Source organism: Microtus pennsylvanicus, chromosome 7 (genome assembly GCF_037038515.1).
Source record: "Microtus pennsylvanicus isolate mMicPen1 chromosome 7, mMicPen1.hap1, whole genome shotgun sequence".
In the NCBI taxonomy this organism is placed as follows: Eukaryota; Metazoa; Chordata; class Mammalia; order Rodentia; family Cricetidae; genus Microtus; species Microtus pennsylvanicus.
The window spans coordinates 117,131,410-117,154,786 of NC_134585.1; the positions used below are offsets into that span (position 1 = coordinate 117,131,410).

General features: G+C 47.3%; 1 long non-coding RNA gene across 1 annotated transcript; it reads left to right on the plus strand.

The window, feature by feature from the left end:
* Nucleotides 1–5,836: 5,836 nt before the first annotated feature.
* Nucleotides 5,837–22,403, plus strand: LOC142855149 (uncharacterized). Its single transcript, XR_012911418.1, has 3 exons — nt 5,837–5,952; nt 19,374–19,458; nt 20,247–22,403. It is a non-coding gene; the product is annotated as an uncharacterized LOC142855149 (long non-coding RNA).
* Nucleotides 22,404–23,377: the final 974 nt, after the last annotated feature.

Sequence of the window (23,377 nt, forward strand, 5' to 3'; positions counted from 1 at the left end):
CCTGGCTCTGCTACTCCATAGCCGAGAGCAGCACTGAGCAAGCCACTCTCCGTGAAGCTCAGGTCTTCAGGTAAACTGCGGTGACGATTTCTACTTCCCAGGGCTATCGTAAGAACTGATGACGTCTGTAAGGACGTGGGCTAGTGACTAGTATAGGGAGGGACAGTGTATGACCACAGAATACAGCTCAGTGTGGGGCAGCATGGAACCTCCTTCCTCCCTCCCCGTCATGACTATGGCTGGAGAGAGCTCAGCCCCTGAAGGTAAAATAGAAAGCCCTGGGCCCCAGTTTTTTTCCCAAATCACCCCCATACTGCGACTTTGTCCCTACTCCCCAGCTACTTCGTCACACAAGGTACTTGGAGACGTACTATTATTTCTAGCCAGAGACAGCCAGTTAAGATCCCAGAAAGTCTCACCTGGGGGTGATCTGAAGGTGGGGAGGGTTTAATAGAATATTCATTCATAGAGCATGAGACTGCCAAAGCAGAAACTAAATGCCAGGATTAATGCCTAAGATCATCATGGATACTGAGAGAGCACCATTTTCCTTTGAATACCTAGAGGGGAAGACAGGCCTAGATATAGACACACTCAAGAGGCTAGACAGTCCAGGGAGTAACAGGCAGAGACTGACGTCCTACCTGGAGACTACCTCAGCGGAGAAACAGGTGAGTCACTGGAGACTCCAGGAAGCTGTTTCCAGGAAGCCACGCACAAGGCTCAGCATGACTTCAAGATCGAGCATATGGTGACAGGCTCAGAACAAGTGATTTAAGAAGGACTTTGGAAGCGTAGTTTATTTAAAACTTGCCAGAATCCCTCTGGAGCCAAGGCAAGGACTATGACAAAGTAAGGAGCGCGTCACTCAGGCTGTAGGTCTGGAGGGGTTCTCTAAAGCACCCAGCACAGCTGTCCCCACAAACTGGAGCATCGCGAGCGGATTCCTAATGCCCTAGAAGGAGGTCCAGACAAGGCCTGGGGGAAGAACAGTTAATTCTGCTGTGTCCTCCCTCTTCCTCCCCATGTTCAGTGTGGAAGGAGGCATTGAGGGTGGCTCCACCCACTAAAAATGGTACTACAAAGCCAGCTCTATGTGGGGCCGTGATAGCACACTTGACAAGTTTTTCACTTTGAGATGTGTCTTAGAGTTTCTGTTGCTGCAAGGAAACACCACGACCAAAGAGCAAGTTGGGGAGGAAAGGGTTCGTTCAGCTTACACTCCAGCATTGCTGTTCAGCGCTAAGGGAAGTCAGGATAGGAACTCGTAAAGGGCAGGGTCCTGGAGGCAGGAACTGAGAGGACCTGCTTACTGGCTTGCTCAGCCCACCTTCTTGTAGAACCCAGGATCAGCAGTTGAGGGATGGTACCACCCACCATGGGCTGGGCCCTCCCCCAGTGATCACTAAATGAGAAAATGCCTTACAGCTGGATTTCAAGGAGGCCTTTCCTCAGTTGAGGCTCCTTCCTTTGATGACTCTATAGCCTGTGTCAGGTGGACACACAAAACCACTCATACAAGATGAAAATACAGAATAATGATCTAAGTTTTTTGTTTATTTGTTAAGATTTACTTTCTTTTTAATTGTTTGTATGTGTGTGTGTCTATGTGGAGCTATGTGCACATGAGGGCAGTGCCCATGCAGGCCAGAAGAGGGTGCCAGATCCCCCGGAGTCTGGAGTTAGGGGCAGTTCTGGGCTGACAGTCATGAGTGTTGGGAACCCAACCAGGGTCCTCTGCAAGACCAGCAAGTGCTCTTAACTACACGGAGCCTTCTTTCAGCCCATAGAAGAACAACTATGAGAAGCATCTAAACTGCACCTTTATCACAGCCTCGACAAAGACAAAGACTCGTTGGCCACCTCTTTGGACTGCTTGCTGAGAGACAAAGGCCACGAGGTTCAAGCCAGGTGGTGGTGGCGCACGCCTTTAATCCCAGCACTCGGGAGGCAGAGGCAGGCAGATCTCTGTGAGTTCGAGGTCAGCTTGGTCTACAAGAGCTAGTTTCAGGACAGGAACCAAAAAAACAAACAAACAAACAAACAAACAAAAAACTATGGAGAACCCTGTCTCGAAAATTAAAAAAAAAAAAAAGTTCAGACTCAGAGAAGCCAAGTAGCTTGCCCAAGGTTTTTTAGGACTTGGAGAAAAGGTCAGCTGTGAAGAAAATATGAACCCCGCTGGCCTAGTAAGAAAGGGACACAGGACACCCCAAGTAAGACCATGAGAAGAATGGACCCTACCCCTGGCAGGAGAGGCCGTGCCCCTTTAATTACAAAGATGACTTGGCACGGTCTGAGATTCCCACATCCTCCACCGAAGAGTTTTTTCAAGGTGGCATCTCAAAACTTGCTTCTTTTCCCCCTTTAGAAGCAAGAGGGGGGATAAGGAGACACATCTTCCATGTACCCTTCACCCAGTGACTCTCTGGTTCTTCACATTCCCCTCCCGAGACGCTGTGGTCCAGATGTTTGAACAGCTACCTCTCCTTTACAGTCTGCACGAGAAGGCGTGCGAGTAATTCTGTCAGCAGCTAATTGCAAGAGCAACGAGTCCCCAGTGCCTAATTGGAGGGTGTAAATGGGCAATCGGAGCTGCGGTTAGTGGGCTGAGGTCACACTTCTCTGCCGGCTGAGATGCAAACACCGCAGGCTTAAACCATTCCCTTTAGGGTTTCGGCTTTCCTGATCCTGGTCAGAAAAAGGGACAAGAACACTTTGTTCCAAGGTGCAGAAGGTGAAAGAAATGCTGACTGACTCACGTCACGTTTCTAATCCCCACAGACGAGTTGAAATCGTACCCTACCTACTCGGGCTTAGGGGTCCTCTGGGGTCCCAGACTTCAGAACTCTTTTGAGGTGGGTTGAGCCAACGGAGAGGAGGAAGAGGAGGCGGAATCACCATCATCACCCACACAGTCATCACCACACCCTCAATAGCAGGCACTCCCGATTCTCTCCTACTGAAGTCAGAGTATGGGGCAAATACTAGGCTCCCGAGAGCCCAGGACTGGAGATTTCACTCTATAATAAAAACGTGGGCTCTTTGTCTGGGGCATCTTGGGATGGCATTTGCTCTCCAAGTCCAGGAAATCCCTGAAACTAAACTATTAAGAATCTAATCTATTGTGCCGGTTACAGACAAGGTATAGAGATTATAACTGAAGGGGGCTGGAGAGATGGCTCAGAGGTTAAGAGCACTGGCTGCTCTTTCAGAGGTCCTGAGTTCAATTCCCAGCAACCACATGGTGGCTCACAACCATCTGGCGCCCTCCTCTGGCATGCGGGCATACATCGAGACAGAATGTTGTATACATATTAAATAAATAAATCTTTTTAAAAAAAGAGAGATTGTAACCGAGTTCCTTCCTTCCTTTCTCCCTCTCTCCCTCCCTCCCTTTCTTCCTTTACCAAGGGATGCATTCTTGCCTATCCCCTCTACCTCACAGGGACTAAAGATGACTTGCTTCTCCTTCGAGTACAAGTTCTGGTACTAGGTGGTCATACTGGTTAGTTTTTGTAAACTTGACATAAGCCAGGATTATAAGAGAAGAGGGAAGCTCAACTGAGAGAATGCCTCCATTAGACTGGCCTGTATGTAAGTCTATGGGTTCATTTGTTTTGATTAATGATTGATATGGGAAGGCCCAGCCTACTGTGGGTGGTACTACTCCTGGTTTGGTGGTCCTGACTTATAAAGAAGGCTGAGCAAGCCATTGGGAGTAAGTCAGTAAGAAGCACTCCTCCATGGCCGGGGGGGGGGGGGTCAGTTCCTGCTTCCAGGTTTCTGCTTTGAGTTCTCTCAATGATGGACTGTAATCTGACAGGTGAAATAAACCCTTTCCTCCCCAAGTTGTTTTGGGGAAGTTTTTAATCACAGTAATAGAAAGCCAACCAGGACAGTGGCCTAGTGACAAAGATCTTAAGGTACAAGATTGGACAACTTTCTGCAGTGAACTCGATGTCAGAAGAGTCACCCTGAAACCGAGGAGGACTCTTAGATGTGAATGGAGGTACAACAAACACCCTGTGCCCCCCTGAAAATATAGCCACAGATGTTCAACCCCCTACTTGAGGACAGAAGTTTTACATCTCCACATAATGTTCTAGGTTCAGCCTAGGTTCCCAGGGTCCAGTTATTCCAGGGAATAGAAGTGCTGAGAAAGTTTAGATTTTTCCCTGGTTTTTCAAAGGTTAGGCTTGCATCCAGTCAGCTAAACATTCACGATAAAATGGGCAGGACATGGGGGGCAATTGGAAGTACTGCCATTGTCTGCAGTGGTGGTAGATACTAGTAGGATTTACTGAAAAGTGCTGGCTTCCATGGGATTCGGGGAGAGGGCTCAATCCGTAAACTGCTTGCTACAGGAGTATGAGGACTCAAGGTCAGACCCCAACACATGTCTAAAAATCTGGGTACGGCGAGAGGCATAGACAAAGGAGCCCTAGAGGTTGTGGGCTGGCTAGTCTTGTTGAATCGGTAAGACACAGGAGCAACGGGAGGTCCTGTGCTTACACTCCCACCCCCAAATAGGTTAGAGAGCACTAGGGAAAGACAGCTGACATGGATCTCTGGCCTCAATACTCAGACACACATATATGTGCATGCAAATCTCCACCCACACAGAGAAACACCAAGAGACTACGGGCTTCAAATCAGAAGTGTAATTCAGTGGTAGAGCAATTGCCTCGCGTGTGTAGGGCTCTATGTTCAAACCACAATAATAATAGAAGTACGGGCTTGGGTTCCTGTTTTGGCTGAACCACTTAGCATCTATGTGACCCTCTTTTTCAGTTTTAAAATTAAAATAATGTTAATAACTGTCAAACCTATGGGCTGGCTATTGAATGAGATAAATCTTATTTGAAATGTAGCGAGCACTGCAGGGATATTCTCTTGTGTGTATGTACATATAATATGTGATATACAGACATATCCATATACACATACTGCATATAAATGAATTAGTAATAAAAATAATAAAGTCTACTTATACTCCACTTTCTAAAAAGTCAAGAAAAAGTCAGTGATGTTCAGTTTACTTTCAGGGAAAGCCTAGGGAGATCTTTTCTAGCAGAATGGGACTGGGCCATTCAGCTAAGAATACCACCGGTGCACCTGGGGTAGAAGGAAGATTGAAAAATTGCTTCCCTGTGGGCCTGATGTGGTAGCTCGTGTTATCCCAGCCCTTAGGAGGATCAGGAGTTCAAGGTCATCCTTGGTCAAGCCTAGGGTCTGAAAGAAAGATTGTCTGAAAGAAAAGCAATTCCCAGACCGGAGTCCCAACCCTACTCGAGTTCTGGGGGACAAGGAGAGGATGGGGTGTTGCCCTTGAACAGCCAGCAACGTTGAAATATGCATTCTTAGCCAGCAGCTCCCACAGAGGCTGTTTGAGAGAGCACCTAGCTTGCTGTCAGCTTTAAGATGAAAGCCCAACCCGTTCCCTGGCTAATTGTGTGGTCTCAGTGTTTCCGTCTGTAAAGTGGTCGTAACTTGCACCGTCTTTCCCAAATCTGTTCTTTGGAAATTATACACCTTAAGTATTATTATAGGCTCTTGGGTGGGGAGAGATTTCCAGAGACAGGCCAAGTCGTCAGGGTCCTTCTAATTCACATAGTCTTGCCTGCGCAACAGCCTGCCAGGTGCCTTTAAGGTCCTTAAGAAAGGGGCCCTGAGACGAGGGTATTGTGCTCTGGAGCTGGCCAGCTCAGCCCTGCCCTGGGTCCAGCACCTCAATTTGTAAAGAAGGAACTGGAGGCTATCTAAAGGGAAGTCAAATTGTTTTCAGAACACAATAGCCGAAGTAACTACAAGTCATTAGCTTCCTCCCAGGGGCCTGAAATCAAGCTTGTCTGGATCCCGAAAGGGCTGTTAGCGCTGTTTACTTAAAGACCTCTGGACAGGACCCATCAATTCATTCCTGTGCTTGGCTTTCTGGAAGAGCAGCGGGAGGTGAGTCATGAAAGCCGGAGAATGCCCAAGACTCAGAGTGATTCCTGTTTCTTTAGAGCAGCTGAGTCCCTGAGGCTGGATCTGCCTTTTCAGGTCTGTAGGTGGAAGTTTCATTAAGATGGATGTGTGCGTGGACCCTGCAGACAGCCGGGCTTTGAGTGGCTCTTGAAGAGTTTCTTCTCAAAGCAAAAAAAAAAAAAAAACCGAGGTAAAAGTGCTGGTTTCCCACCCTCCCCCTAAGGCTTCTGGGAAACCAAATATTTCTCAGACAGATACGCAAATGCCCCCTAGAAATCCCTGAACAGAAATCTTGGTGACAAGAGCGGACCTGACGAGCCACGTCTTCTCAGGGTGATCTCTCAGAACCACAAATGCTGGAACACTAGGAGCAAAGAAAATGCCAAGATGAGCTGGGCAGACCAGGGCCCCGAAGCCCTGACAGGCTGAGCAATTTGTCTAGGAACAGAGTCAGCTTTCTCAAGGAATCTAGGAAATCTGGGGACTTCCCTGAAGGCTGAGCAGGGCTGGTAATTGGTTATAGATCCTCCTACATCTGTTAGAGGACTCAGCTCAAAGCCCCTGAGCTTAACCTGCTAACAGTAGAGAGAAGAGGCTATTTCTTGATGTCTCTTGGTCTTGAACAACTTGACTCTATGAACGAATGAACCGTAAGCTTCTGAAAGAATCAGAAAAGAGAGGTTGTAACCCTTGTCTGCTGTCTGCTCTCCCCCGGGAAAATCAGAGCCTGAGCTGCGGAGATGGCTCAACTGGTAAAGGGTTTGCTGTGAAACCCTTAGTTCAGGGGCTGGAGAGACAGCTCAGTGGTTAAGAGCACTGACTGCTCTTCCAGAGGACCTGGGTTCAATTCCCAGCATCCACATGGCAGCTCACAACTGTATGAAGATCCAGTTGCAGGGGATCTGAAACTTCACACCAATGCACATAAAATAAAGTTAAATAAACCATAAAAAATATTTTTTAAAAAAGAAACCCTTAGTTCAGATCCCTACACTCCACACAGAAAGCCAGGCATGGTGGCGCATCCTCGTGATTCCAGTCTGGGGAGACGGGCAGGTAAGTCCATTCTCTGGGCTTGCTGGCCAGCCGGCAGAGCCTAGTCAGGAAGCTCCGAATGTCAGGGAAAGACTCTACCTCAGCATACAAGATGGGCACACTTAAGAAATGACGTCTGGCCTCTGTGCACATGCACAGAAAATCACAAGAATCTGCTGCATATAAGATTTGGTGTGTAGGCCAGAGGAGCTTCATGTTACATATGTGGACCTCTTAAACATGTAGGCATCATGGAGTATATAGAATCCTACCTAAATCACAAACGCTCCTGACCCAGAAAAGGTCAAAGTTCATTGCTCCAAATTTAATTAATCAAGGTTATTTCCCACAAACCTCTAGTTAGTGCAATGGCTACACAGTCTACAAAATCAGTGTGGCCGCAGCCAGCGTGTTCTGCCTCTTCCTTGACCTACAGGCCTCTTAGCAAACAGGTTGGCATCTGTCCCTTAATACGATGTGAGTCTTTCTGTCAGACGTGGGGAGACCATCTCAGATCACGGGTGAACCTTCCTAGACTTATACAACCCAACAGGACCAGCACCCAGCTCTCCTCACACTTTTCTAGAAAATTCTGAGGTTTCTAGAAAAACCCCTAAAACAAAAACGCCTTTGCTTAAACTTATTCCCAGCAACACACGGGAAGGAAAGCAAGGCTTAGGAGCAGCAGCAAGGAAGATGCAAAGCAGCCGTGAGAGCCACCAGGTACCAATATCTAAGGCCCCCACAGTCTTGAGAACCCTATGGCGAGGAGACAGATTAACCGACGAGGTACAAACCAGAGGTCTTACCCCATATTTGTGATCTACTACAAAACACTAGGGCTTGGTGTTTTGTTTTGTTTTTAAGTGGTTAATGAATAAAGTTTGGACCAGTTCGTTCTCCAAACCAAAAATGGCCACATCCAAAAAGCTCCAGTGTAAACTGGTGTTGTGAAGATCAGAGCACATTTTTTTTTCCTGCAGAAATAATGTCAGGAAAGATAATTAGCTTCCCAGGCTAGGCCCTGAAGACTCACTTAAGGGAAATTGTTATTTACCAGTAGGGTTGAGAGAACTGGAGATGCTACCCGCTAGTCTGCATTGGATCAGAAAGAACTGTCATGTTGAGAAACAGCTCTACGGATACATGTCTCTCTCGAGTTTCAGATGCCAGAGCCTTCTGCCCACACCCACAGTGAGGATGCCCCCTTCCTGACTCCCTCCCTCTTGATCTAGAAAAGGGAAATACGCTCATTATCCACCTGAAATTCCTGATGCCAGGATGGAACCTCTCGGCAACGTCTCTTTCATAAAGCAGTCTCCCAGTGCAGGCACGGCAGAACTGCTGTCTTTGATTTTTAACTCGTGGAGGATTTCCCAATTATGAAAATACCAGCGGGAGGCTGTGCAAATGGCTCAGCGGGCAAAGCATTTGATGTGCAAGAGCAGGACCTGACTCTGGATCCCTGGCACCCACATTAGGGGAGGAAGGGAGAAAAGGGAGAGAGGGAGGGAGGGAGGGAGAAAAAGAGGGAGGGAGGAAGAAAAGCTAAGCAATTATAACCCCAGTGATGGAGGGAAAGAGGAAGGGAGAGAGCAAGAGCTAAGCAAATTGTAACCCCAGTGTTGGGAGGTATACACAGGAAGATCCTGGGGGCTCCCTGGGTATGCTCCAGATTCAGTGAGAGACCCTGTCTCAAAAAATAAGGTGGATAATGATAGAGGAAGGCATCCATTACGGGCCACTGGCATCCACAGTTGCACATGTACATATATAACACAGACAGACACACACACAATAATAGTGTGCTAAATGACAAAAGATTAGGTAATACAGAAAAATCCAAGTAGCCACCCATCAACACTGTTAAAAAATTACTAGATATTCTTCCACCATATGTTTATGCTTGTAACCTTGTTGTTAACATATTTAGGAATGTATTGTGATACTTTTTTGCACTCTGATATTGTTTTTGGTTAGAAAGTCTCAGGGGCATTTTTAATGTCAATAGTGGCGTCCTTTTGACTAATGATTATCATGGGTGTACCCAGAGGAGACAGCGTCCAAAGACAGTAAAACATGTCTGTGCCTCTACTGTCTACAAGCACATTACCACTCCACTAGAAAGCCAGCATCCAAAGATGAACACAGGAAATATATCACATCCACCCTTTGCCAAGCCCTTGGGTGACATAGTTTCATGTCTGCAGATTTATCAGAACTCATTCAGCAGCTTTTTTTTTAATATTTCAGTTTTCAGTTAGCAAACTAAACAACTTTGGAGACAGGCAGTGACCTCTGATTTTCTACTACAGAACAATTTCTCTCTTTGGCCCAAGTAAGTTAGTCCATAGGCTGTGAACCCTCCTTTCAAAGCCTTGCAATAGCTTGTGGGAAAAAGCAGAGATGCTGAACAGAACTATTCAAAGCAAAACAAAAATGTTAGCTTCCCCCATTCAACAAACCCCTTCCCCATCAACCGTACAAGACGTGAAAGGAAGTAGGCTGGGTGAAAGGTGAACTTCTGGGAGAGATAAGAGTGGCCTTGGCAGACCCTGGGAAAGCGCTTCACGCAGCCGGCGGTGGGGGTGCCTCTGGGTAAGCAGAGGTGGAAGTTTAAATCCGGAGGAGCTAACAGTTTGCAAAGCTCAGCCTTGCCATTGAGCCTGCTAACACTGTGCAGCTTGCTCCCAGTCCTGCTTGGTTTCTGTGGACTCCCACAATTCCCTGGGGCTAAGACCCAGCTTGTCACTTGATGGCAAGGCCATGTATGAGAGACCATGGTTGGTGGGGCAGTGAGAGGCCAGGAGGAACCAGGAGAACCAGGAGAGACCTGAGGAGAGCAGAGCTCAGGGTCTAATGGACATACAGTGAAGCAGCCTTGATAGTTACCCTTTGGCCTCTAGTTTCCGTCTTGGTCAAAGGGAGAGCTAGGGGTTAAATTCCACGGACCACTCATTGCAGTCCTAACAGCCCATGTGTCTGTGATTCTGAGTTATCAGGTATCTCGATACCGAGCCAAATCTTGAAAAAAGTCCAGGTTCATCTTAGGTACCCAACTGCATTTGCTCTTGCTCTGGGGATGTGTAAAGGATGTTTCCAGGCTACTATTGTTCCAGATAGTAGCACAGGATTAAGTCCATGAGGATACAGGGGGGAGGAGAACACAAACGAGCCAAGATCCGCAGCCATGTGTCAATCAGAGGGCAGCAGAGAAAACTCAGGCAGAGTCAGGTGGAGTCAGCCAACCACTCCGACCCTCACCCTGTGGTGTGTACCAGGTGTGTTCAAGCTAACAGTAATGCGTGGCCCACTTAACTTTCATTAAGTTGCCCAATCTGGTCTTGAACTTCTTCTGTAGCCTAGGCAGGAGACCTTGTCTGAGGGCACATAACTGATCTGTTGTTTGCTTGTCTGAGTACTGATGTACTCCAGGGACTTCCGTGTGCTAGGCAAGGGCTCTACCTCCAAGAACTGAACTCTACCATGCTCTGACACCACCACCCCCGCCTTTTTATTATTATTATTATTAAAGAAAAACTCTTTAGTTTGAGATGGGATTTCCTTAAATTGCCCAATCTGGCCTTGAACTTATTTTGTAGCTCTGGTAGATCTCAAACTTGTGATCCTCTTGACTCAGCTTTCTAAGTGGCCAGAATTACCAACCTGTGCCACTAGGCCCCACTTAGTTTGTTGATCTGTTGCCTTATATGTGGATTTGGTTAGCCAGCTCTTTGTTTCAAATGCCCACTGGGTTTGGTATTGTTCCGTGAAGTAGATATACTACTGACTCGGACATGGCATCTGAACTAGAAGCGCCAAGCCTAGTGGTATCTTCAGCATTCTGCTCAGAATTCTCTGATGATGTCATCAGTGAGTGCCCCATAAGAGCAGCCGGATAACTAGTTAGAATAAGAAACCCTGTCTTGGCCGGGCAGTGGTGGCGCACGCCTTTAATCCCAGCACTTGGGAGGCAGAGACAGGCGGATCTCTGTGAGTTCGAGACCAGCATGGACTACAAGAGCTAGTTCCAGGACAGGCTCCAAAACCACAGAGAAACCCTGTCTCGAAAAACCAAAAAAAAAAAGAAAAAAAAAAAAAGAAACCCTGTCTTGGTTTGAAATCAGCAAGATATCTATGAGAGCACTGTCATATCTTTGGTCTGGGTTGTGGGGACTGAGCCGTTCACGCTGCTGGGGACTGTAAAGACATCAGTACCCAGCTGTGAGCTCAGGGGAGCATAGTCTGGAACTCGAGAGCCATGTGTCTGCGTCTGTTCACCCGGTGTATGCACAAGGGGCTGTGGGAACCCTCATACACCTCCAGGCCCAGCTTATTGACGTGGGTTACCACGGGCCTGACCATGGTGGTTGATGCCCAGATTGGACTCAGGTAAAGACCACAAATGTTAATGGAAAACAGATAAAGGTCTTAATAAGAATGACTATGTGCTGGGCAGTGGTCTAAGTACTTGACACACAATGGTCCACTGAACCCTTTTAAGACCTTGGGAGGTAAATATTCACAGCCCTGTTTTATGTAACTGGAAGCTGGGAAGAGAAACCTTGGCCAAGGGCACACAGCTGGCCAGTGGTATAGCTGGGATCTGAGTCCAGGCAGTGTGGTTTCAGTGTGTGTGCTTTAACCTCACAGTGAACAGCATGGCAATGTGATAATTGCTGTAGCAAGGCAAGAGCAGAATCTGTAGGAACTGAGGAAGGAACAAGTCAGGAAGTTCCAGGACAGGCCCCGCAGAGATGACATCGTGGTGTGCCTTGAAGGATGAGTACAAGCTGCTGGGGCAGAAATGGAGAAGAAACAGCTAAGCTCTGGGGACAGCATGAGCAAAAGCCTGAAGACTGGAGAGTATTTCTGCACAGACGGACCCACAGGTATATGGGAGCGTGACTCACAGGGAAAGGAGAGTTAGGGGCACATTGTTAAGAGCTTTGTGAGTCATAAATCTCCTTGTAGGGGGCAAATAAGAGGTTGAGACAGGACCTTCCTACAGTCTCTAGGGATCTCCAGGATGAGTTCTCCGTTGGCCTATCCTAGATCACACCCAGTATACCATGACTTCAGCTTCACTGCAAGAGCTTGGGCCTGGGCAACTCCGTTTCTCCCTACTTGGACAGCGCGGTTCTTGCATTCCATGTGGAAGGTGGATAAAGTTTGGCAAGCTGTCTCTAAAGCATCGAGATTGTCATTTGTCTTTCAAGAAAGTCAGGACTGTGTCCTCTTGCCTGCACTTCTCCCCTGGTGGGAACACTTGTCAAGACTGGAGAGGGAGTGTCGGTGTCGGTGGACTTAGCCCCAGATTTCTCCCACAGCCCCTGCTACTGCTATCGGCTGTGTGGCTGCGATTGGGTTGAGAGGTCTGACTGAGGCTGGCATATGCAGGATCCCCGGCTGTGGCCGTACAGTAAGAGCTGAGAGAGAGAAATTCCTCAATGTGAAAACCGTACCCCTCCTCAACGAAGATGACCCATGACATCTGTAGCCTCCTGAAAGACTTCCTTCGAAACCTCAAAGAACCCCCTCTGACCTTTTCACTAAGCAGCACTTTCATGGAGGCAGCAGAAATAACAGACAACAGTACAGAGGTCACGTACCGGGCTGTCAACGAACTGCTCTGGGCCAACAGGGACGTACTGGCCTTCCTCGGGATTCCCTTGCAGAGAGTGGCTCAGAGTCTGAACACTAAGATGGATGTTGCCAATCCAGCTCAAGTCTTTGGCCCTACAATAGTTGCCCCTGCTATGCCTAGTCCAGACCCAGTGACGGTGTTCCAGGACATCAAGTGTCAACTCGAGGTGGTGGAGCCTCTGCTTTCTCTGCCCCTGGAATCCTGGAATCAGTTCACGATGGCGGAATAAGAGAATCTGCACCCGGCATGACGACGGGAGCTCAACATCATGGATACGAGCCTAACGTGAGCTGACCAGGGCTGTGACCGCTCCTGAATGCCAACTTGTCTAGCACCCTGTCACCGTGATTGTATAATCTTAAGTCTGCCACCAACTTAGGTCAACAAGGCAAATTTTCCCTGCTTCATACCTCAAGTAAAGCCATTTCTCCTAGTGTCCCCGGGGATTACTGACTGCAGGAAACACACCTGTTTGCTCTGGGACACAAAATCCACGGGTACTCTCTCTCCAGCCTGGACACCTGACCCTACCAGGGGAGAAATGAAGGGAAGAGGTCATCAGTCTGACCTTCTTGAAAGACCAAATGACAACCTTGACACTTTGGAGACAGCTTGCCAAACTTTATCTGCCTTCCATATAAAACACAAGATTTGGGGTTAATAACTGTCTTTGAAGGAAATCATACAGGCACACGCTTCTGTTATTCTGAGGTGAATTGGTCTGTCTCAGTTTTGGGCTCCAGTAGTCTGCCGTTCAGAGTGGAGTCACTATCAACAGCTTATAAAGGACCTGATTTCCTTCTACTCCTGGTCCAAGATAGCAAGGTCTCAATTACAGACAAAGCTTCAATGGGAACAGCCACTGTAGTTTGTGCAGCGATTGATTCTTTTACCTGGTCTACTCTAGAGCCATGGAACAGATTTTCTTCGCAGGCCCAGGAGGGCCATCAATGAACTGTCAGTTTTTACAATGCCTCCTCTCTCACTTCTTCATTTTGACATTCTTCACAAAAGAAGCATTCTAGTCCCGTGACTCACCAGCCTTGTCAAAGCTGGTATCTGATAAAATGAAGCCGGATTCACCAATGGCTGACAGTCTATTGTTCCCAGAATTGTCACTGGATGAAAAGAATTGCCACTTGGTTGAAAAAAGCCAGAGCTAAATTTTGTTCCCCGCTTGGCTGAAAGCTGCCAGCCAGATGTGTCGTCCACGAGGCTCTCTCAAATCAGCGGAATCGGCTGTCCCAGCTTTGCGCATGCGCCTAAACTCACTGCACCGATTCGGTCTCTCCATCCATCCACTTGATTCCATGCGTGCTTCAGCTGCACATCCGGAGCGCTCCACCAGTTCCTGCTCTCATCAACTGAAAAGCAATTTCATCACTTGAATTTCTCCAGCTAGCTCCTGGCTGGTTCTTGAACGCTTCCTCTGGGTACCTCAAAGCCCTCACCACCCAGATGAATCCAGAGCTTTCATTTCCTCCACCGATAATCTGCAACAGCTCACGAGCCATTCAAAGTCCACACCGTTACCATGGTCATATGCTTTTTTTCGAGGCTCCTGGTCCCGAGCACCCACAGTGCTCACTCTCCTACAGCTATACCCCATGATGGCTGCTGTCTGACAGTTGCACGCCTCACTACTGGCAAAGTCAAAAGTTTGTTTTTCTTACAATCTCTCGAAAGATGTTTTGGCTGGTTTTTGTTGGTTGGTTTTATCAGCTTGACACAAGCTAGAGGTCTTTGGGAAGAGGGAGTGTTAATGAAGGAATCGCCTCCACAAGCTTGGCTTATAGACAAGTCTTTGGGAGCACTTTCTTGATTAATGTCTGGTAATGGGAGGGCTCATGTTTGATGGTGCTACACCTGAGCAGGTGGTCCTGGCTTGTATAAGAAAGCAGGATTAGCCAACCTTGGGCGCAAGCCAGTAAGCAGCATCCCCCACAGCCTCTGCTTCAGTTCCTGCCTCTAGTTTTCTGCCTTGAGTTCTTCCCTGACTTCCCTTCATGACTGACTGTGACCAGGATGTGTAAATCAAATAAACCCTTTCCTCCCCAAGTTGATCTTGGCCATGATGTTATACCATGGCAATAGAAACAAGTTAAGACAAGAGATCCTAAGAGAAAGACTTTGGTTAGAAGCTCCTGTGGGCTTTCCAGTGGGAAGACAGAAAAATGATGCAACTTGACTTTCCCGAGACAAGGCTCTTTTGTTTCTCCTGCCCATCCCTTTCTCACCCAGAAACACCGAGGCCTTACCAAGTATTAAGCTGCGACTCTACATCCAAAGTTCCCTAGCTTAGAAATAGAAAGTCTGTAGGCCCTTGGGGTGTCAGTGACTGGTGTAACGGGGAGCCACTTCAGAAACAGTATTGAAACCCCTTCGGACAAAGCGTGCAATTAAGAGCCGAGGACCGAAATGCAAGCTAATTTGACTTAGTCTGAGCTGCTCCAAAGGATGGTACCAGGATCTGAATGAGCAGACACCCCTCTCTTCTCCAGCACCACTTGAAGTACCCCAAGAGGATTCCGGCATTCAGTCTCCCTCAGCTCCCATAAAGCCATTAGTATTATTATCATGCTTGACAGATGGGGAAACTGAGGCACTGTGGCTAAACAGCTCGTCTCGGGCACCAGGCAAGTAAGTGATAGAGCCAGGTGCCAGGCCCAAGCGCTCTGGTTATGGGGCCTTGTGGAGATAGAAATCTGGGCCCGAGATGAGGAAGGACTGGGAAGCAGTTTATCAATTCACAAGAGGAGGCTGTTTTATGAAGCACTTAACCCGAGACTGAGGGGCCACTTTCGGGGGGTGTTGCCTTAGTAAATGTTCCTTGGCAGCAAGTTCAGAAGCCAAGCCTGACTAAGCTGAAAAGGGAAGATGAGAAGGGTGGGGGGAGGAGCGAGAAGGTGGGGAAGTTTGTAAAAGAGGGGTACAGATTTTTTTTTTAAAATATAGCCAAAACTCCAGATTGAGGAAGGAAGAAGGACGCCCCGGATCAGCGAGCAGAGACCAACAGACGATTTCTGTAGGGCCAAATGAATCCGTTCAGACAGACTCCTGTCTTCTAGGCGCTCTGCTCAGGAGCCAAGTTCCAGGGGGAGAACATTCCCTTGGCCCAGCCCTGGGAAAGTGTGACAATAAAACCACTGATATTTACGGTGTGTGTATTCTCCACCAGGCACAGCTGAAGTGCTGCAAGCGTGTGCTTTCTTCCCAAAGCACCCCTACAAGGCTGATGCTGGGAGAATCAGCACAGAAGCAGAGAGTCTGGAGCACCTGCCCAAACTCACCCCGCTGTCCAGCCACGGAGCTGGAATTCAAGGCAAAGCTATGTGGTATTGCAGTGGGTAATAATCTAATATCAAAAGGGAAGGGACCCAGGATGGCATGTTGGTGTGGATGAAGGAATTCTAAAGAGATAGAGAGCATGGATGCTTCCTCAAGACTTGGTCTCCCGAGGGGGTTCTCAGGCAAGGTTTCCAGCATTACCCTTTGGAGAGAGAGAGAGAGAGAGAGAGAGAGAGAGAGAGAGAGAGAGAGAGAGAACTGGATAAAGCTAGATGAAAGAGGGGAAAACACCTGCAAAAGAATGATTCGAAGCCAGGCATGGCATCACACACCTGTCCTCCCTGCCCTTGAGAGGCCTGGACAGAAGGATCCTGAGTCTGGAAGCTGTATAGGCTGGAGCTCCAGACCACATTGAGACATTCCTTTCTTTTCTTTTTCTAAAAAAATAAAAAGCATCACTGGCCGAACAACAGTAATTGAACAAAAGCAGAGAGGTCGTTTCTCCCAATGGCACCTGGTGGGAAGGAAGCTGGAGGCTCTGCTAGAACCCGTCACTAGTTCAGGGCGAGTTTGAAGTGGGATGGGGAAACTGAATCTTGCCTCAGACCGCCAATGAGAACTGTGTCATCTTCTGAAAATTAGTTGACATTTCAGAGTTGCAGCATCCTTGTCTAGTTTTAATGATGCCTATGCCCGGGGAATGTTGAGCAGATAAAAGAGTGGGCATGAGATGGTAAGCCCTGTTGGGCACTTAACTGTCAGCTACAAGCCCAGCATGGTCTCAGGACAAGCAGACAGAGCCGGCTCAGTGCTGGGAGCCTGGAACAGCCCCTGTTGGGGGCCGATAAGCAGAGCCCTCAGGACAGCAGGAATCTTGCCGCAGAGGTCAGAAAAGAGCAGTGCCAGCAGATGAAGGCCCTGAGCAGACAATGAGCAGGTGAGGAACGGAAAAGCATCCCGGAGCCTGAGAGTCTGGGGAATGGAATGTCAGAAATGAATCTCTGGAAAAACATTCTTCCTAAAATATAATTGTAAGAATTCCTTTTTGTACAGCTCTCAGAACAACCCTTTGAAGTCTCGGAGGAAGGCGTGGACAGGGCTCTGGGAAGGCAGTTGGGAGCCTGGGTTCTGGCTGCTGGCCTCTTGCTGATACCCAGGAGGTGCTGGAGCAAGTCACTGAAAATTTCAAGGTCTCAACTTCCTTGTCTAGAAGGAGAGTTACCAATCCACCTCTAAATACTGGAGGAGAGAATAAGCGAGCTGTGCGTTAAGCACCCAGTGAAGGGTGTGCACTGATCAAATGAAGACTTTCCTCCCTTCCACCTCTGATATGCGATGCCAACAGAGCAGTCAGGGAGTTGGGACAGGTGGATGGTTTTGAATTCCTCCACTCCCAGAATGCCTTACGTGTTTCCAGGGGTCTGGAATGTCCTTTTCATTTCGCCCCGTTCTACCTTGATCGAATCCTTATCTAGCAAAAATCTTTTATCCTGCAAGACAGAGTTGAAATATCAGGACCTCAAGGAATTGCTTCTGGGCATCCATTTAGCGTGGGACCTGCTCTTCAATTTCGAGTTGATTTCCCTCTTGCTTTGGGTTGTAATTAGCTCACCTTGGCGTTTATTCTATCTAGGCTATTATCACACAATTCTCTCCAGAACTTTCCTGTTTTGTGGGGACTGGGGAGTATCCTGTCCCCTGAACTCACGTCTCCATCTGGGACAACGCCTACTTCCATCTGTGGGGTCACTCCAGGGTAGAAGGAAAAGATTGTCTAGTTGGGGATTCTGGGAGCAAGACTGGACACAGAAGACACTATATCCATCAGGTGCCGTAGCCAGAGTCCTCGATGCTTGCTTTATACAGTGCACAGAAAATGCTTCAGTTTATTTAAAAATCTATAGAAAAAATCCTTTAAATCAAAGAAAATGTTTTAAATATGTATTAGTAACATTCACCTAATTCACATGACTTTATGGAAGAGGGGGCCCATGAAACAACAGTAGCCATGACCCACAAAGACACAAGGCAAGTGAGGTTCAGTCTGGTCCCTGCTCCTTCACCCCTGGAGCTGCCCGTGAGTAGGAAGCAATCTCTGCCTTACTCGGCATCAGGCAAGAGCACATCCATATGCAGCATCGCAAGGGGGCTGAGAAGAACAAAGCCCAATGTTGCTGCATGTCCTAAGCCAGGCCTTTGAACTTCGTCCCATCGGTAAGCGAGGTAATATAACATACTGACCTCCTTCTGCCTGGCTGCTTTGCCTGTCCTTCTCACTTCTTCCTAACTTGGGCAGGGAATGGGAATGCCATTTATTGGGCCCATGAAATCACCGTGTTGATCCTCTAATGATCCTTGCTGGTTAGGTCTGATCTTTATTTGACAGAAAAAATAGACATTGATGAACAGGCAGTTTAAAGAACTCTGGATTGACCCCACTTTTGGAGTCCAGGTGGAGCTCCTTTTCCATATTGCCCTGAGCAGTAAAGGCTCAGTCAATGTGTGTTGAGATAAACCAAAGCTGCAAGAAAGCATTGGCAGCCGGCACAACACTCAGGAAAATTTCCCGAAATTTTTGACCTGGCAATTATAAACTTCAGAAGCGTGATCCGATGTTTGTTATTCCTGTAACAGGCTGTTTATAAAGCTCTGAATCCATTTTCCTCCCTTGAAGAATTGCCGTCAGTTGGAATATATTTTTACATGATCTTTTGCTATCTTTGTAGGAACAGATTAGGGCGGCGGGGAGTCCTTTATCTACCAAAGTACTTAGAATAAAAATAAAATGTTTGACTTTCATGGAGACAGACTGAAATATGAGTAATCATGTACTTTTTGAAGCTCGTGTCTATCCCAGAAGGCCAAGACTCAAGATTGACCCTTTCTGCTGTCTCTGACCTACAAATCTCCCCGCCTAAGACTTGGAAAGTAGAGATGTTTTGGGGATGGACCTGACGGATGGATGTGTTTGTCCCATTATTCAGGAAGGACTCTGTTTCCTCTCAGACAAAGGCCCAGGAGATCACCGGCCATGTTTAGAGTCCTCAACTATTTGCCAGAAGAAATGTCTTGGAAGGAAAAGACTCTCTCACCCTCCTTGCTGGATGGTGTTCCAGGATTGCCGGGCAAGATGAATTAAATGATCTGAGGGAAAAATGGCCATCTTGAATTTACATGTCTTTCTATACGACCCTCAAGGAATGTTAAGCCTGGAGTCCACCATATACCCACGGGACCTCCACAGCAAGGACTCACAGGTCAGAGAAGCAGGCTCACATTTCAAGGCTAGACCGACATCCCCAAAATATTCTAGATGCAGTTGCACAGCCACAGATGGACCAGCTGGGCAACTTAGACTGCCATCCACCTTGCCTTCCTATTGGTTAGCCATGTTCCCCACATGGAATTCACTCTTCTTTCTTTCCTATGACAGTGGAAGTTTCCTATGGGCAAGGACCATGTCCGTCAAGGTCACAGACTTGAGCACTCGTGTGGTTCTGGAGAACATAAGTTTGAAGGTGAGATAGACCTGGATTTTGTAATTCTGTAGATCTGAATTTTATTCAAGTCTCTCATCTGTAAAATGGAGGCGATAATCTCATAAAACTGCCGTGAAAATTCAACGAGCTCATATTTAAGGCATTTAGCTTGAGCCCTGGCACACTGTGGGCACAGGGGTTGCAATTTGAATGAGAATGTCCCCCACAGGCTCAGACAGTTGAATATTTGCTCCCTTGTTGGTGGTGCTGTTTGGGGAGGTGGGAAGTAAGGAACTCAGTGGGGGGTGGGCTTTGAGAGTTCCAGTGCTGTGGAACAATCCTTCTGCACACTGTGGATACGTGTTGTGCTCATTGTTAATAAAAAGCTGATTGGCCAATGGCTGGGCAGGGGAGAAGGGTGGAGCTAGAGGAGATGCCATGAGATGCAGAGAGAGCAGGACAGGAACTATGTACATGAGGTAATCAAAGCCTCAGGGCAGCGCACAGATTAATAGAAATTGGTTCATTTAAGTTATAAGAGCTAGCTAAAATGAGCGTAAACATTTGTAATTAAGAATAAGTCTCTGTGTGGTTATTTGGGGAGTGGCTGGCAGGAAGAGCTGATTAGCTGTCTACATAGAAAACTCCGCCTCCATTCCCGTTTGCTCTCTGCTCCCTCCGTGTGGTTCAGGTGTGATCTCTCGGCTTTCTGCCCCTGCCGCCACCATGATGGGCTCTGTTGTTAAAGCAAACTGGAACACTTGGTACTGCTACTATGATTATAGTAAACGCTAAATGAGTATTTTCATATTTTTCTTTTTCTCAAGTGAGTGAACGCAAGTAAACATAATGCCTGGAGCTGACCTCATTAAGAATTCTGAGAAACGTGAAAAGGCCACTTCCTCCCCGTTTCCTGTTTCCTCCGTGGGATTTGCTTTCCAACCAGAGCAAATGAAGATGTCTCTGGAAAGCCGGGTGGTGGTGGCGCTCACCTTTAATCCCAGCACTTGGGAGGCAGAGGCAGGCGGATCTCTGTGTGTTCGAGACCAGCCTGGTCTACAAGAGCTAGTTCCAGGACAGGCTCCAAAACCACAGAGAAACCCCGTCTCGGAAAACCAAAAAAAAAAAAAAAAAAAGAAAGGAAGATGTCTCTGGAAGTGAGGGAACTCCTCCTTCTTTCCTTTATGAGGGCTTGTGCTGACACCGGTCTACCCTTTGACTGCAGGGTGCTAACCTCTGGTTCTAAGAATGGAGCTCTCGCTATTTCCCAACATCCATGCGGGCCCAGATGAAGTGCTTTCAGGAGTTGGCTACCCTGTGAACAGTGTGACCACGTGGTATCCATGGCTGTCCCCAGCGTCACCGTGATTCCTGCTGCATCCTCAGTACTGTCGTTTGTCACGTTATTCTGTTTGCAATTCAAGTCAAGCATATCTCAGAAACACCTAACTGCGACCTGAGATGGTCGGGCCCGTGCGCTGCACAATCAGTACCCACCTTCCTGTGATGGAGCAGAAAGCAGAGGTTTCCCTGGCAGTCCCGAGCGGGAAGAGACATGAGAAAGCTCCTCCTTCTGCGGCACCTACCTTCCAGCACCCACTGGAAACCACTGGCCCAGGGAGCTCCAGGCCTCCAGAAGCATCGTGGATCCACTAAGCATCTATCTTCATGCATCGGCAGTTAGTTCTCGCTTTCTCCAGGATAGATGGTTGGATGGTTTCTACTTTCATCCCTCTTTTAAAAGAGTCGCCGGGCGGTGGTGGCGCACGCCTTTAATCCCAGCACTCGGGGAGGCAGAGGCAGGCGGATCTCTGGGAGTTCGAGGCCAGCCTGGTCTACAAGAGCTAGTTCCGGGACAGGCACCAAAGCTACAGAGAAACCCTGTCTCGAAAAACCAAAAAAAAAAAAGAGTCTAATTTGCAATTTTAAATAAAACGGCATGCTTCCTTCATATACTCTCATTCTGAAAAAGGCTCTGTCCCTGCATAGAATCTGATTAATGAGCACATTTTTTTTCTATTAAAAAAGAATTCTGAGAAAAATGCAAGCAATGGGCCTGAGTTATGAAAGAGAATATAAGTTGTTTTGGTGGTAGATTGGTGCATAAAATATATTCAATACTAAAAGTATTCCGTTTAATGTAAAACTCCAGAGTTTTATATCAAATACCAATTCTAGATATACGTGGTAGTCTGAATGTCATTGGCCCTCACAATCTCATAGGGAGTAGCACAATTAGGAGTTGTAGCTGTGGTTAGTGGGTGTGGCCTTGTTGGAGGAAGTGTGCCACTGTAGGGGTGGGCTTTGAGCTTTCCTACACTCAGGATGCTTCCCAGTAACTCAGTCGACTTCCTGTTGCCTGCAAGATATAACACTCTCAGCTGCTCCAGCACCACGTCTGCCTGCATGTTGCTATGCTCCCCACCATGATGAACCTCTGAAACTGTAAGCAAGCCACCCCAATTAAATGTTTTCCTTTATCAGAGTTACTTTGGTCATGGTGTTTCTTCACAGCAATAGGAACCCTAACTAAGACACTATATATAAATTTATAAAGTTGCATAGATTTCGGATCTGGTTAATTTTGGTATGTGGTGTTTTGTTCATTTGCAAGGTTTTTAATAATAAACTGTATAAAAAATTTTAAATTCTCAGATCTAGACATGGTAGGTGGCACACAGTTGTAGCCCCAACACTTGGAACTCTAAGGCAAGCTCATGAATAAAAGAGAGAGGAAAGAAGGAGAAAAGAAAGAGAGGGAAGAAGAGGAGGAGGAAGAGAAAAAGTTCTAAGTAGGATATTGCTAGACTGGCTTCAGGGGTATGGTAGAAGGGACCAGAACCCTCACTTGAAGCTCTAAGGGATGAACAGGTAGTTCCCCAAAACCCTTGCTTCTCCCAGAACATTGGAACTGAGATATGCTAAGTTGTGACCCTTTGTTCTCAAGAAGAAAATGGTTCAGAGCACAGGCGACAAAGCGCCACCATGGAGGAAGTGTACCCAGGTCCCTCACCTGCCCCAGACTTGCTGTCTGGAGACTATCAGCAGAAAGCCCGCTCCAGCTTCCCCTGCTATTGTTCAACACTCACGCTCTCCAGATAACCCAGCTCTGAGAGCCACGGCCCAGATGGCCTACACTGCCACGGGCAGGAGTGTGGTCCGCGAGGGTCTTGCTGTCAAAAGAGTCCTGGGAAGAACAGACTAAAAAGTAGCAGTCTGAGGTCTGAAGTCACCGCAGCCTGCAGCAAGTCCAGACGCTGGAGGCAAAGGCAACAGGCTCTGAAGGCAGGGGGCTTGGCTACTGACTGTCCTCAGAAAAACCAGCTGTCCCAGCTCTGGACGCTTTTGAGACTCTCTTAGCTGTGGTCAGTTTAGGAAGACAGCCAAGAAGTGCTAAAATGAAATCACTGGGCAAAATACCTAAAACATTGCATTTTTAAAACATGGGTCAGAGGTTCATTGCCCTAAGAGACTGTTGGTATTCTCAGACATTTTGCCATTTTTTTCCTTTAAGAATTATATCCTCCCAGAGTTGTTACACAGAAAAGCCCTCTCTCAAAAAATTGTATCCTTATGCCAATATCTAAGTCTGTGTACTTAATATAGTCATATAGTCTCTCTCTCTTAATATAGTCATATAGTCTCTCTCTCTTAATATAGTCATATAGTCTCTCTCTCTCACACACACCCATGTGTCTGTGTGTGTGTGTGAAACTTCACATCTTTTATAGCAAATATCAATTCTAGCTATGTGTGTTAGTTTGAATGTAAGTGGCTCCCACAATCTCTTCGGGAGAGATACTATCAGGATCTGCTAGGGTTAAACCCAGAACCTTATGTATTTGAGGTTCTACTACTTAGCTGCATTCCCTGACCTCTTAATATACTTGTTTGTTTGTTTGTTTGTTTAGACAATTCGCTGTATATCCCAGGCCAGCTTTGAACCCACACTTTCCAT